Here is a 15,053-nt window from a genome sequence, read left to right as displayed (position 1 = left end):
TCAATTTTCTTCTCCCAGGTGTCACTCCACATGGCAACAGCATTTTGTAGTCACTTTCAGCCCCTTTTACCTCCCCCCAATCCATCCCATCCCACCATCCCTTCTGCAAAACCAAAACCCAGTGGCCAAACGCTTCGATGCCCTTTGGGGCTTCCCGAATCCCGGGCAGGCATTCCCATGGGAGCCTGCCTGGGGGCTGCACACAATGTTTGGAGCTTCTGTTGCTTTTTTTTTATGCTCCATTAGGAACACTTCACATGTTTTCTCCCCTTGCTTCTGAAAATAGGAAGATTTAAGCTCCTCGCTGGGTTAGATGAGCAGGGATGCAACTCATTTGCTCCCCAATCTGGCAAGATTTTCTCTATATTATGAATTATCTCAGGTACCCAGAGTCTTTCCTTTATGTCTCCTGGTTTGAAATTTCTTTCCAAGAAGAGATTCTTTTCCTGAGTGTCTATTATTAAAATTACCTCCTTGCTTTTCTATTTTCTCTCCTTTTATATAGTAGCTCTGCAAAACATTGCCCAAAAAAATCTAATTTAAATGCCTTTCTGAATATCCAACCCGCCAGCTCTGGCTGGTATTTATTCTCCTTTTTTTTTTTTTTTCCCTAACAAACTTCCTTATTTTTCATTCTGCTACCAGCAAAACCATCTTCCCAAATCTCAGCCCTGTTGGAAAACCATCTGGCTTTTCCCTTGCCTGGGTCTTCTGCGAGCAGCAGCTAATTACTCGAAAGGGTGGGCTGCGAAGGATTTTTGCATCATTGCAAGAATACAGCCCCTATTATTCTACATGCCATGCGGCCTTTTAGAGAATTAAAAAGGCATAACGAGAAACATCTTACCCTGCTCTGAAGGAAAATAAACTACGGTGAAGTTTCTCCGTTCATCTCAAAAGAAAATGCCAGGGTAATCCGAGACAGGGACCGGCTGGGAGGGAGGAAGGGAGGGAAGGAAGGAGGGAGTGAGGGGTACATGTGTGCACGTATATGTTTTCAGGAGATGAGATTTTGAAGATGCTGCTGAAACACTATTTAGAGCCCAGCGGTTTTAATACAAAACACTGCTGAGGAGGCAACGTCAAGGACACACTGAGTGGGAATAATTCAAAGTTTGATCAGGAAACTCTTTCTAAGACCAGGTTTTCCCCGCTGAGTATGTACACGAAGGGGGGTGGGATTTATACCATTATCCTGGACTTTTACCCTTCTCTCCATGCTAAAGCCTCTCACCAGCTCCCTTTCCCCTCCCTGCTCCTGCTTCCTCTCCAAAACTCATCCAAAATCCTTTGAAAAAAGAGTTTAAAATATTCATGGGGAGAGAGGAGCAGAGACCATCAGCTTTTACACAGCAGCTCCTGATTTTAAGGGCTGGAGCCGACGCGCACATTAACCTACCCACGGCGATGCACTCCTGCCTGCTCTACTTATTCAATCCCGCTGGGAAAAATAGGGAAGAAGGAGGGGAGCAAAAGAAAAGAAAGAAAACAAAACAAGACCCAAATGAAAACCACATCGAGCCTCAAACGAGAGGAAGTTCAGCGCGGGATTCATTGTCTGCTCAAGTACCGAAATGAAGGGCTCGGCTTGTGCTGGGCATAGAGTGCCCTCCAGAGACACACTGGGTTCTCCCCGAGGAGATTCTTTCCTAAAGGACCAGCAAAAAAGCCCCTTTCCCCTCCATATCTTCTTTAAATGTCTTTTCTTCTGGCTCAAATAGCTGAGGGTAGCAGCCAGCTCCAGAGCTTGCCTGCAGCAGGGCACTCAGGGTATATTAAGGGTGGATGTACCTGGTGTTAGGGGCACCCAGTGTTCAGGGCACCAGCATTTAGGGCACACTAAGTGATGGAACCCCCTGCTAACCCTGCATCTCGCAGCCTGCAGCACCTGCAGCCCTGCCGGCCAAGAAGCCTTAAAGAGAGGGAAGATGCTCTGGGATGGAGCCACCCTTTTGCTGTGATCTTTGGGGTCAAGCACCCAAGGACCTGCTGATGGCACAGAGGGGGACCCTCAGGTAGAAACTCCACTGAGGGCCCCTGGGTTTGCAACCTGCTCTAAAGCTGGTGCACATGGGTGCAGGATGGTGCTCCTGGGACAAAGGAGATCACCCAGTCTTGGGGACAAGAGGTGGAAAGCAGGATAGGGGAGCGATAACACCAGGCTGGCATCCCAGTTAGGCACAACTGATATTTAATATTTTTTCAATAATAATAATAATTAATAAATATTAATAATAAATAATAATAAGCCATAAACTAGCTCTTTTTCCCTCATCAGAATGAATTCATTTTCATTTTACCACTTTTTTTCCACCAAAGCATAAGGAAGGGACAACTTTCCTCTCTCTGACTAGAAAATGAGAGGGAAGTTTGTGAGAGAGGAAAGACACCGAGGAGGAGGAGGAAGAAACCAGCATTTTTCACAACTAGTGTTTCTAGCTTTGGGAAGTTTGGGTTGGGAAGTTTGAAGAAGTTTCCCATTTCTCTTAAGGACGTGTGGAACAAAAAGCTGAAAACAACATGGCTCATTTTCTATCAAATATGATTCATCCTGTTTCCAACAGCACCAATCTGCTTCTGTGACCTTATGATTAAGAGAAAACAGAATAAATTGGTATTTCACTCATGGATGAGGTGGGGTGATCCTGGCTCTGAATATTTTCCATCTACTAAAACACTCACTGATGGTTTCTCTAGCCCACCATTAGGATCACTGAGTTACAAGATTTTCCTATCAGTTTTCATTTAAGGAAAACTACCTTAAAACCCAAAAATCAATCCATGCTCCCAGTTAAAAACCAGGGAAAGAAATTCATACCCAGTGTGATCTACATTCAGGTGTTTTTTTTTTAAGGTGGCAAACCCCATCTTAATACAGAAAATAATAGCCTGGATTTATGATGGGAACAGAAATCAGTAGCTTCAGCAATAGCGAGATGCTTCATGGGGTGCCCCATTGGGCTAGCTGGGGACCCTAGTACAGGATATCTGGGTGGCATTGCCCCCCTTCTGCATCCTCTGCTCCTGTTTGCGAGCAGATCCATCCACGAGTGTTAAATATCCAAGGTGATGAGGCCCCAGAAGAGAAAAACCACTTTGCAAAGGGTTTTTTTTGAGCCCTGGATGGAACCATATCAGATCTCCAGAGCTGGCAAGCAGCGTGGGGAGGAAGTTGTTAACATTTTGGTATGAGAAGGTTCCTGCTCATCCTTTCAGCCTCGGCCGTGCCCCTCGCCATTCAAGCCGGCCACGTGAACAGTTACCGTGAAGAGCACAAAACCTTTGCACAAAACACCGCAGACTGACCCAGTAGCTAAAAGCTCATTTGCATCCATTAAGAGGCCTGAGCCAAGTTCAGAGCTATTAGCACAGACCTGCCCCCCCTCCTCCCCGTCCCCCTTACCTGCCCCATGAAAGGTCCCTCTCTCCGGCAGAAGCTCAAGGGATCGTGCTGGGCTTGACACCTATCAAGTGACAGAGAGAATAATTCACTCTGAAACAGGATGCATCCCCAGGGCCAGATGCTGAGGCCTCCGAAGAGGTGGCTCCGCACCGATTTGAGAGGCTTTGCTCCTCCTGGAGAGGTATGGATGTGTCCAAGCACTTCCAGCTCAGCCCATGGAGTCGGGAAAGGGAGGGGGGGGCATTCCTAGGATGAGGAGGGGAATGAGCAGGGATTTTATCCCCATCCTTGCCTTCTGATGAGCAATGGGGTTTAAACCTAGGAAAGATGGGGTATCTGTGTTGGCATAAGTTTAGCACGCAAAGAGCAGGTTTATTTGTATCTGCGAGCATCCTCTATCTCCTTTGAAGGTCTCCAGGAATGCTGAGATGCTCTATGGGACACTTTCCCAGAGAGGTTTCCCCATGAGGAGCTCACCTCTTTCTCCAAAGGGACATCTCAGTAGCATCCCAACAAGTCCTCCTTAGCTCTTGGTAAACTCCTCACCCAAGAATACCTACAACATGAACTCAGTGCCCTAAAGCTTCCTACACTTGGAGCTTCTACATTGGAGCCTCCTAATGAGGAGGATGAGGAAGATCCTAATGAGGGATCATGGGCAACAACTCTACATGCAGCTCCTGGGGAGCATGTCTGTAGGTGCCATCAGTACTGTGGCAGCCCCAAAGGATGTGGCACGACTGGCCACAAACACCTTGTGTCTGCATCACCAACTCTTACTGTGTGTGCACCAGAGGATGGACCCATGGACACAAGGATGATGGACCCATGGACGCAAGGATGATGGACCCATGGACGCAAGGATGATGGACCCATGGACGCAAGGATGATGGATGGGAACTGCCACTGGTGGTCCCCACTCAGGCTTAGCACCACACGATGCTCACAATGCAACAGCCCAGAGATGGGTTGTGGCTTCCAGGGATGGATCCCAATGCTCAAAACTGCTGTAAAATCTCCAGGATGCTGGGACATCCTTCTCCATCTCTCATTGTCTACCTCTCACACTAGACGGTTCTCATTAAGCCCCGCAATTGATCTCCTGTCTTTAAAGGAAACAAGAAAGAAGGCACAAACTAAAAGGGATCCTCCTTCCTTCAGCCCAGGGGAACAAATCTGGCTTTAATTTCTTTTCCTTTTGTCATTCCAGTCAGGGATTTCACTTTAACGATGCTGCCTTCCCCATTCCTCTTCTTCTGCTCTTCGAGAAACAGGAAAATACCCCCTTGTGCTTTCTATGTTTCCTCCCTTTGTTCTCCATGCCGCTTCTCTGATCTATGAAAGGACTTTTCTTTCCCCATATCTTTCTTGTTGGGACCCCCAAAAAGTGGTTGTCCCCACCCCAGAGTTCAGAAGAACCACTCTGTGGCTTGCTCTGATGTTTCTGCCTAGCACTAAATAGCTCCTCTCCCACGGGAAGGTGCTGGAGGACCACACTTTTGGAGCTATCCCTTGGGAAGGGGCTTCTAATTCATGCTACTGAATTGCTTTGATTTCCAGCAATGGGAGAAAATCCACTCCAGCATCCAGTATAATTCATACCCCAACAGTAGGAGGAGGCTGACAGACTGATCCACTGGGATTAACCTCTCTAAGAGATTCAATCCTGCACAGCAGTGCTGTGGAAGACCCAGGAGAAGTGGTAAAAGTCACCGCCTACCCCTGACTTGTGAGGAGACCCTCAGCAGCACAAATCACAGTGGTGCACACGGAGGACCCTGTGCTGGTCCGAGGGAGCGTGATGATGATACCAGGGTACGAAAAGCAGGATTTAGGGGTTAAGGAGAGAAGGGGCATGGAGCATAATGGCCTTTTAATCCGAAAATGAGACCAAAATAATGGCTTCTTAAGCAGAAAATGAGACAAAAATATGTTTTTTTCATTTGGCATATGCATCAAGAAGTTATTAAAAGGGACTGGTTAAATATCTCATTAATGAAGATGAATAATGCTTCAGATTTGTTTTTAAACAGTTCAAAGCAGGTTTTTTTCCTGACCTCCCAAAGTGTGTGTGTGGAGAGGGATCTCAATGGCTTAAATCATTCCTTTTTTCCCCTCTTTTTAAAGCAGCTTAAACTGATTTCAGTGCTGGAGCTGCTGCTGCACACCCTGGGAGGGAGAGATCAGGCTAGGACATGAGAACATCAGTTTGCTGAGTGCACAAACACATCAGGGATCCCAGGGGCTGCTCTGCAAATCTCACACATGAGATGTTTATAGCTGGGACTGAAGAAGCTTCCTCCTGCTAGAAAGCATATAAGAGAGCCTGGGAAGAAGCAGTTCCAGGGAATGAGGCACCTCATCCCCCTAAAAATCACAGCTGAACCTTCCCCAGATGGCAACCTCTGAAGGATGTGGGTTGTCCCTCCATTAAGTTCACCATCACCATCCCTTGGTCACCATCACGATGTTCAGCATCCCATGGTCCAGATGTCCCAGCCTGGAACACCAAGCCTTGTCCTGGGGACCAGCTCAGATGAGGTGTCTGCCTGAGCTCTCATTCACATGTCAAACCCCAAGGCTGCTCCATGAATCCCCCAAAAAACCCGAATAAGAAGTATCCCAGCGCCTGGAAAAGTCAGAGACGGGAGGGAGCGGAGGGCAGGGGAGGAGCATGTTTTCAGATTGGTTTTTGATACACAGCCTAAACTAAGGCCCAGAGGAGCTTCTTTTAAGAATGATTGCATTAAAATAGCCCTCTCCATTACGCAGACACTAATAGAGGCTCAGTGCATTATTTCTATCAAAGTGCAATTTGCATTTACAAAGGGGTCCTGGGAAGTGATGGATGGGGAAGGAATGGAGAAAGGCTTGTAAAGCCGAGCGTGCTCATCTTGGAGTAACTTTCAAGCACAAGGCGGTTTTTCTTACACCTTCCCCTCCAAAGAAACTCGTGACGTCTGCTTAAATGAACATTCAGGCTCTCGCCTTTCACCCCACAGCCCATCAATAAAAGCTGGAGGAGCGGAGGAGAGGGGATATTCATTTATCTTCATTAGGACTCTGGCCAGCTCCTCTGATCACCACGTCGGCGTCGCCGGGAAGAGAAAAAGCTCCTGTTCCTTTCCCTGGCTTCCCTGCCCGCACACACACGTCCCACCACCAGGCTTGGAAGCATCTCAGGGTGGTGGGGTCCCACTCAGCATCTGCCCTCAGCCAAAGGAAGAATGGGATGTGGGGGTATTCCCCTTTTCTCTTTCTTCCAGGAAAAGAGTGGGCAGCAAGGAAAGGCAAATGAATGTCATGAGATACCCATCAGTGGAAGCAGATGAAAGAGGACGGGAACCCAATTAGGCAGAAGATGAAATGGGTGGTATCTGGCTTGAATATCTCAAAGGGGTGCTACCTAGCCTGAAAGCTCAGCCCCCATCACCAGTCTCCACTTTACCTAGTTGCATTAGGTGCTTAGAGGCCTGCTTCTGCTTTGGGAGAGGTACTTCACCCTCCCTGCCCTGCTCAAGGTTGCCTACCATGGATATGCAGAAAGAACCCGTCCTTCAAAGCCCTCCATGAACCTTTGTGGGACTATGAGGAACAGAGCAACCTCCTGCTGTGCTCAGGGATGTCACACAGTCACAGTTTTCACTGGTTGCTCTCCTACCTCTTCCCATGAAGGATGCTCCTGGGAGCCAAGTACTGTCAGTCAAGTACTTATTCACTGAACAGAGACCTTGGTCCTAAGTCACTCACCAGGCACCAGCCCCAGCAAGAGGTGACACAGTGTGGAGGAAGAGGTGATTCTTTCCCTTTCAGCCCTGGTGTGACCAAAGGAGAACCAGGTCCTGCTCTGGCCACCATGAGAAGCACCACAGTCCCCTCTGCTTCACCATCCCCACTCGTATCTCAGCCTTGTTCACCACCAGCAAACACACCCAGGAAAGAAAAAGCCCAAGAACAGAGCTTGTGACTGCTGGCACTAAAGATGACGGATTGAAGAGCAGTGCTGCTCTCACAGCGTTTTACAGGCTTCCCCAACAGCAGCTTTTCTGCTTTACAGGCAGTTATTGCCTCTATTTTCTCTCTGTTTTATGGGATTAACAACCATACCACCTCTGCCCTTCCTAACCTACTGTTCTGCCCGACAACCACCTCTCTTGCCTAATTGCCCAACTGACATCATTAAGTCACAGTCATCCTCGGCCAGGACCTGGCTTGAAGCGTGCTCTATTCTGGACCTACAGGAAGGTTCACACGCTTGAAAACATGTCCAACTCCACTCAGAGAAGATGCTTGCAGAAAATACTGCTTCTTCCTAAGGCCCACCACGGGCCTCCAGGAATGGGAAAGGGCAAACAAATTCCTTTTCCTTACAGCTCATCTGCCCTTGTGACTGGAGCTGGTTTGAGCATCTCACTGTTTTGTTAAATGCTGCAGAAAAGATGCATACAAGGTTCAGCTGCTTCCATGTTAGCCATCGCTCAATGCATAGAATCACAGAATCAACTGCGTTGGAAAAGACCTTGAAGATGATCAAGTGCAACCATTAACCCAGCACTGCCAGAGCCACGACTAAACCATGTCACTAGGGGCCCCACCTACGTGGTTTTTGAACACTTCCAATGGTGGTGCCTGCAGCCTGTTCCAATGCCTGAGCACCCTCTGGGGCAGGAATTGTTCCTCAGCTCCATCTAAACCTGCCCTGGGGCAGCTTGAGGCCGGTTCCTCTTGTCCCATCCCTTGTTCCTTGGGAGCAGAGCCCAGCCCCTCCTGGCTCCATCCTCCTGTCAGGCACTTCTAGGGAGCCATCAGGTCCCCCCTGAGCCTTTTCTTCCCCACACTGAACCCCCCAGGTCCCTCAGCCCTTCCCCATCACACTTGGGCTCCAGGCCCTAAGCATCTGAAAGCTTATTCTTGTTTGCTGCCTTCCCTCCCACCCCAGCACAGAGCAGCTCTATCAAACCACAGCAGTTTTCCACTCCCAGCCCCAAGCAGCATTACTTTCTTCTTTCTCTTTTCCTGTTTGCCAATGGAGGAGCATGTTTGAACAAAGGCAGACAGCGCGTAAAGAGCTGGGAGTAGCTACCTCCAACCAAGACTGACCTTCATCCCCATGGTCATGCTCCTGCTGGCAGCCCCAGCAACCTCCCCAAGCATGGTGCAACTCTGCACCAGCATGGCTGTGCCCTGCTCAGAAACCCAATGTGCTCTGTGGTACCCTCTATGTGCTACACAACATCTGGGATGGCTTTCTACATCCCATGCTCAGGTCCTGCTGCCTTATGGGTGAGCATAGTCACAGGCTTTTCAGCAGATAAGAGCAAACGCCTCCTTATTCTACTTTCTGGGATATTTCCCAGTGTACGGTGGTCTTTGGCTCATGCCAACGTACTCTTGGTCAGGTGACAGCTTCCCATTGCACTGACTACACAAACTATATTGTTAAGGCAAATTTCAGTTGCCCACAGAGAGGTACGAAGTGGCGTTTGAGGTGCTCAGGGTATCCAAGGTGTCCATATGGAGCCGATGATAAGAGCTCAGCACCTCTGGGAGAGTTGCATCCTCCTTGAAGGATAGCTGGAGCACTCCCCAGCTCTCTAAAGCTGGTACTGGCCTCATATCTGCAGCTGAATTGCATCTCTGCTTTTAGGTGAGAGAGTTTGGAAGCTGAATCTTGCCCAGTGTTCAGCTGGAACCCACTTACTGGGGACAGGCAAAACCCTCATTCATGTTACTGGGATAAGGCTGGAAGGATCCCAAGGGCAATCTCATTCAGGGAGCCCCAGATTTCATAAGCAGTGCAGTAAACTGCTTAGTTCCTAATTTTGTCAAAGAAAAACGCATGTTGTGGGTGACTCAAGGGAAGAGGGGATGAGGATGCTGCTGTGTCTGCAGCGGCACAACTGCCTTAAGAACGCCTGTTCCCAGCTGAATTAGCCACAAGATTAGTGACACGATCTGGGTTTGAACAAACAAGAAAGAAAACCTTAAAGCAGTGTTTAAAACCACTCTGTTACCAGATCGTTTTGATGAAGCAGCTTGCATCCTTACTATTGACAAGGCAGAAGCTCCCAACACCTCTCAACCCCAAAGCCGGGAAGACCTGAGCTACCTCCTCCACAGCACTGAGCACAGTTCAAACCCCTCCAGATGCATTTTCCTGTCATGGCATTCAGCCCATTGCTGACTCCAGATCCATGCAGAGGTTCCCATGCAGCATCCACTTCAGCACAAACCACTCCCAACTCATTGGTCCTCCCTCTTCTCAAACCTCCACGGATGGAGACGCTGCGCCGCTACAGCCCCCGACACAAATCCCTGTCCTCACCATAGAGGAATGTTCCTCCTAACTTCGACCTCTCTGGATGTAATTTAAGCCAATTACCTCCTGTTCCATTCCTGGTGAACAAGGAGAACAGTTCATTCCTTTCCTCTTTCCAGAAGCCTGTTACATATTTGTAGACTATTATATAGATTTCCTAAACTAAACAACTGCAATCCTTTTGATCTTCCTTCCTTGGCCATGATTTCCAGTCCTCCAGTCTCCTTTGCAGCCCAACACCAGACTGCCTCTAACCAGTCTGTGTCCTTCCAGCACTGCAGCCCACAGATTTGGGCTCAGAGGTCCCAACAGCACCAAACTGGAGAGGGAGGCTGGATGCTTGGGCCATGCCCAGCAGAACCAAGCGCACACATTCCCTTTCCCATCTCTTTTTGATGGGGCAAATGGATTCTCTGTGAGCATCAGTTCTTCCCAGCGGTACCTGGGCACAGCATTACCCAGATGCAGATGCACTCAGCTTTCCTTGGGTGCAGTTTTCCCAATGGGGTGGGGAAAGCAGCCTTAAAAAAAACATATAGAAGGAAGCCAAGCAACTAAGGTGTGTCTCAAAGCCCAAGACATACTTTAGTCATCGACTTATCTATACGGGAACAGGGTCAGGGTGACTCTGGGGTTAAGGATGTCCCACGTCACATTCACCTGCTTTCTAGTAGTCCTTGGAGGGGGAAATCATAAAAGATTGTCCACTCGATGAGTGGGAAAACAAACATAAGTACAATAAACCAAAAAACAAGGAAGAAAAGCCAAAAATCCAGGGAGAATTCAGTCCCCTCTGCAGCGAGGAACTTCCTCGGCGAAATTCCAGCATGCAAATCCCGCCCGCCCATCCCACCTCCCCGGCAGACAGGCAGATCCAAAGTGCAGTGTAAGCACGAGGGTTTTATGAGCAATGGCATGGGAAGAGGAGGAGCAGACAGCCCGGGCAGCCTCGGATGGCGACGGAGATTTCTCCCGTGCCAGTTGATACACGCACTGCTGGGTCCCAGGTTTTGGTGGGTGGGAAGCATGGGAAGAGCCAACTGTGCTCCACCAGTTGATGGAAAGATGAGGGCTTCTTGTCTTTGCTGTCAGGAATTAGGCCTCCCCCGGTGACAATATCAGCTGCTGCAGACATGACCCTTCATCAGCAAAAATAAGCATCTTGGATAAAGAAAAATAATTAAAAGTGATGCTACTCTAAATTAATATGAATGGCTGCAATTAGAATTAATTACTATCACCAAGGTATTCACGGCTGCATGGTTGGTAACTGTCCAAGCTATAAAGACTGGAGCTGTAGGTCTGAGCCTGGTTGCTCATGTCTGAGCTGCAGAAGCACTGAGGTTACATCTGCATCAACACAACGGACGTGCTTGGGATCATCCTCCAGCTCCGAGGCCATCTGGCCAAGGACAAGTCTTTGCCCATTGAACTGACCTCCCCAGCCTGCCAAAACAGGGTGGCCGCATCCAACCTGCCTATTGGGAAGGGTCTAGGGCCAGGCACACTCCTGAGCCATGCCTGGGAATTACTTGGGTGAGTGCTAATAATTTAACAGGGAGGATAATTGGTGTCTGAACCCGGGAACTGTTTAATTTGCTGGGATAGACACAGCCTCAGGGCTTTCCATGCAGCCCTACCCCGGGAAAGCATCCCAGAGGCTTGAAAGCACTCAAGCAGGTGTGAAATGTTTTCCTGTGTTAGGCTGAAGGGATTGGTCTTATGGTGAAGTCTGTGGTGGGGAAATCTTGCCCTGGTAACCCCAAAAGGCCCGTCCTGACGTATACTGTGCTCAGTGTCCAACACCAGGCTGGGTTTTCACCCTCATGGACTCCTTCCAGCACCTTGGGGCCAAACCCCAGAGAGATGCTATCTACCCCTGCATGCCACCACACGTGCGCAGGAGCCTGCAAACAAAGCTCACAAACCTCTCCTGAAGTCAGGAAACACTGGAGCCAGGCAGGAAAGCTGCGACTTCACCCCTCCTGGGGTCTGGATGTGTGGGATCATCCCACAATGGGGATTTTCTGCCTCTGTACGCACCACAGTGAAGCTTTGGATGCTGAGATGTCCAGAACAAGATCCTGAAGGCAACGTGCAGCCCAGTCTGCCCTTGGGGATGAGCTGGCTTTGCATCCCTTCTGCCATGTTGACAGCAGAGTTGTCTTCTCCCAAGCAATGATGGAGAAAGGGAGAGTTCTGTCTGAAGCAGAAAGTAATGCACAGCGTGTGGCTGGATCCACTGGTGAGATGAAATAGCTCAGGGAGGTGGGAAGTCAAACTTGTGCAGAGCCAGATCCATTGCTTCCTTGGGAAGCTGGTGGTTCCTGTGGAGAGCTATGGGCACCCTGACCAACGCTGCTCACATCACTCCTGCACACCAAAGGCTTGCTCCAAGTTGCATCACAGCTCCAGGGGACTTTTGACCTGTCCCTTAGCAATAAAATACATGTTGGAGCTGCGCATCGCCTCTGTCTGCACTCACCCCTTAACCTGGTAAGGCTCCCATCCTTCTGACAGTACATGCTATCTGCATGTAGCATTCACAGGTAGCATGAAGCCCAGCTGTGCTATCTGCTCCTCCCTGTAAATCCCTGTTGAAATACCTCCTTCCACCACCCCTTTTGAGATGACCAACACATTCCCAGCTGCTTCAGCCATGAAGGGATCTGAACCCTTATACCAGGTTTGAAGAGGCTTTAATCTTCTCTCCAGCCCCATGCTGGGCATGTTTTGCAACAAGACTCCAAACCAATCCCACCAAGGAAGCTTAACTCCCCAGCCAAGTTTTGCACCTCTCAAGCAATTGCCTTTCTATAGCGAGGAAAGAAGACTGCTTGGAGCAGGATATCTCTCAGTGGGACACAACAGACTGTGATGGGGTAGGGAGCATGGGGTTGAGTATCACAGACACACAGTGAATGCTTAGCCTAGAGCCTCAGGCTGTTGCCCCATGCTCTGTTCCACCTCCTGTCAATAGGCTGATGCAAACCCACCTTTTTCCAACCACAGTGACTGCAGGCTACCTTATATCCCATCCTCCAAGCAGATGATATATGTGGACATACCCTAGTCTGTACCTAAGAAGAGGCACACATAAGAGCTGAAGGCATTTCACAGCACAAGCTGTCATGCTAAGGCCAGAAGCAGGTTCTTACCGGATAAACTACAGATTTCTGCCTCCTGTAGCCACATTCCAACACAAGTCAGCCCAGATGCACACTGCCAGAAGCTGCTGCAGGCTTTTCACATAGTTTTCTGCCTTCTCATGAGCCATGGAGCTGAGGGCAGGGAAGGACCCAATGAAGATAAAGTTTCAGTCATATCAGACATGACTGAAAGGCTGAGGAGCATCAGCCAGGGTCTTCCTCTTTACAGCCCAATGTGCCTAGTAACCACCACTAGCAAATTCAGATAATAACTATTGGGCTCTCACTGATCTCTCCCTTATAAAGCAAATCTCACTGCCTCAAAAAGCCCCAAAGCTGTGCTGCAATGAGCAGGAGAAGCTTCAGGTGGGGTTGGGGATCCCAAGGGAGGAGCATTCACTGGTGGAGCCAATTGCCCATCCTCAGGTGGGCAATATCAAGGACATTCACCTGAGAATCACGATGTTGTGGAGAACTGGAAGAGCATTAGGCAGGGAAATAAGGAAGACCTGTCCAAACGTGACAGCTTAGAAGCTGCTGCCCATCCTTCCTTGGACAGAATCATAGAATAGTTAGGGTTGGAAAGGACCTCAAGATCATCCAGTTCCAACCCCCCTGCCAGGGGCAGGGACACCTCACACTAAACCATGGCACCCAAGGCCTCATCCAACCTGGCCTTGAACATCGCCAGGGATGGAGCATTCACAACCTCCCTGGGCAACCCATTCCAGTGCCTCAGCACCCTCACAGGAAAGAATTTCCTCCTTAGATCCAATCTAAACCTCCCCTGTTTCAGTTTGAACCCGTTACCCCTTGTCCTGTCACTACAGTCCCTAATGAAGAGTCCCTCCCCAGCATCCCTATAGGCTCCCTTCAGATACTGGAAGCTGCTCTGAGGTCTCCACGCAGCTTCTCTTCTCCAGGCTGAACAGCCCCAACTTTCTCAGCCTGTCTTCATACAGGAGGTGCTCCAGTCCCTGATCATCCTTGTGGCCTCCTCTGGACTTGTTCCAACAGTTGCATGTCCTTTTTATGTTGAGGACACCAGAACTGCACACAATGCTCCAGGTGAGGTCTCACAAGAGCAGAGCAGAGGGGCAGGATCACCTCCTTCGCCCTGCTGGTCACGTTCCTTTTGATGCAGCCCAGGATACGGTTGCTTTCTGGGCTGCAAGCGCACACTGAAGCCGGCTCATATTCATTTTCTCATCAACCAACACCCCCAAGTCCTTCTCCTTGGGCTGCTCTGAATCTCTTCTCTGCCCAACCTGTAGCTGTGCCTGGGATTGCTCCGACCCAGGTGTAGGCCCTTGCACTTGGCATGGTTAAACTCCATGAGGTTGGCATCAGCCCACCTCACAAGCGTGTCGAGGTCCCTCTGGATGGCATTCCTTCCCTCCAGGGTATCAACCAAACCACACAGCATCGCTTATACTCCACACAGCCCTGGGGCCATCACAGCTTCAGCTTTAAAAGGAGAGAGTAATGAAAACAATGCAAGTTCAGGTTCTTTCCAGGTCTACACATGGCCTGTTCCCTACTGTCAGTGGCTGTCTGGCCCTGCTGGGATAGTTTTGTTACTAGGACTGTGGATGGAAGAGAAACAGATCATAGAATCACAGAGTGGTTTGAGCTGAAAAGGACCTTAAGATCATCCAGTTCCAACCCCTGCCACGGGCAGGGACACCTTGTACTAGGGAAGCTTGCTCCAAGCCCCTGTGTCCAACCTGCCCTTGAACACTGCCAGGGATGGGGCAGCCACAGCTTCTCTGGGCACCCTGTGCCAGCGCCTCAGCACCCTCACAGGGGAGAGCTTCCTCCCTATCTCCAACCTGAACTTCCCCTGTTTCAGTTTGAACCCATCACCACTTTTCCTATCACTGCAGTCCCTGATGAAGAGTCCCTCCCCATCATCCTTGTAGCCCCCTTCAGACACTGCAAACTGCTCTGAGCCCTCCACGCAGCTTCTCTTCTCCATGCTGAACAGCCCCGATGTTCTCAGCCTTCCTCAGACGGGTGTTCCTTGCCCTGGATCAACAAGTGCCTGGGGCCACCAAGGCAGACGAAAGCAGGTCCTGCCACTTCACCGAGGACTGTAAGCGAGGAGCGTGTGTCTCTGCCCCCCCTCGAAGAGCCAGCAGACATCTGTAATGAATACAAACGACTGCCCCGTGCCCCGCCG

The sequence above is a fragment of the Pezoporus wallicus genome, unplaced genomic scaffold, assembly GCF_028554395.1.
Source record: "Pezoporus wallicus isolate ANWC-B61680 ecotype Strahan unplaced genomic scaffold, APGP_CSIRO_Pwel_v1 contig_8837, whole genome shotgun sequence".
Taxonomy (NCBI): Eukaryota; Metazoa; Chordata; class Aves; order Psittaciformes; family Psittacidae; genus Pezoporus; species Pezoporus wallicus.
Note: the sequence above shows the minus strand (reverse complement) of the source record.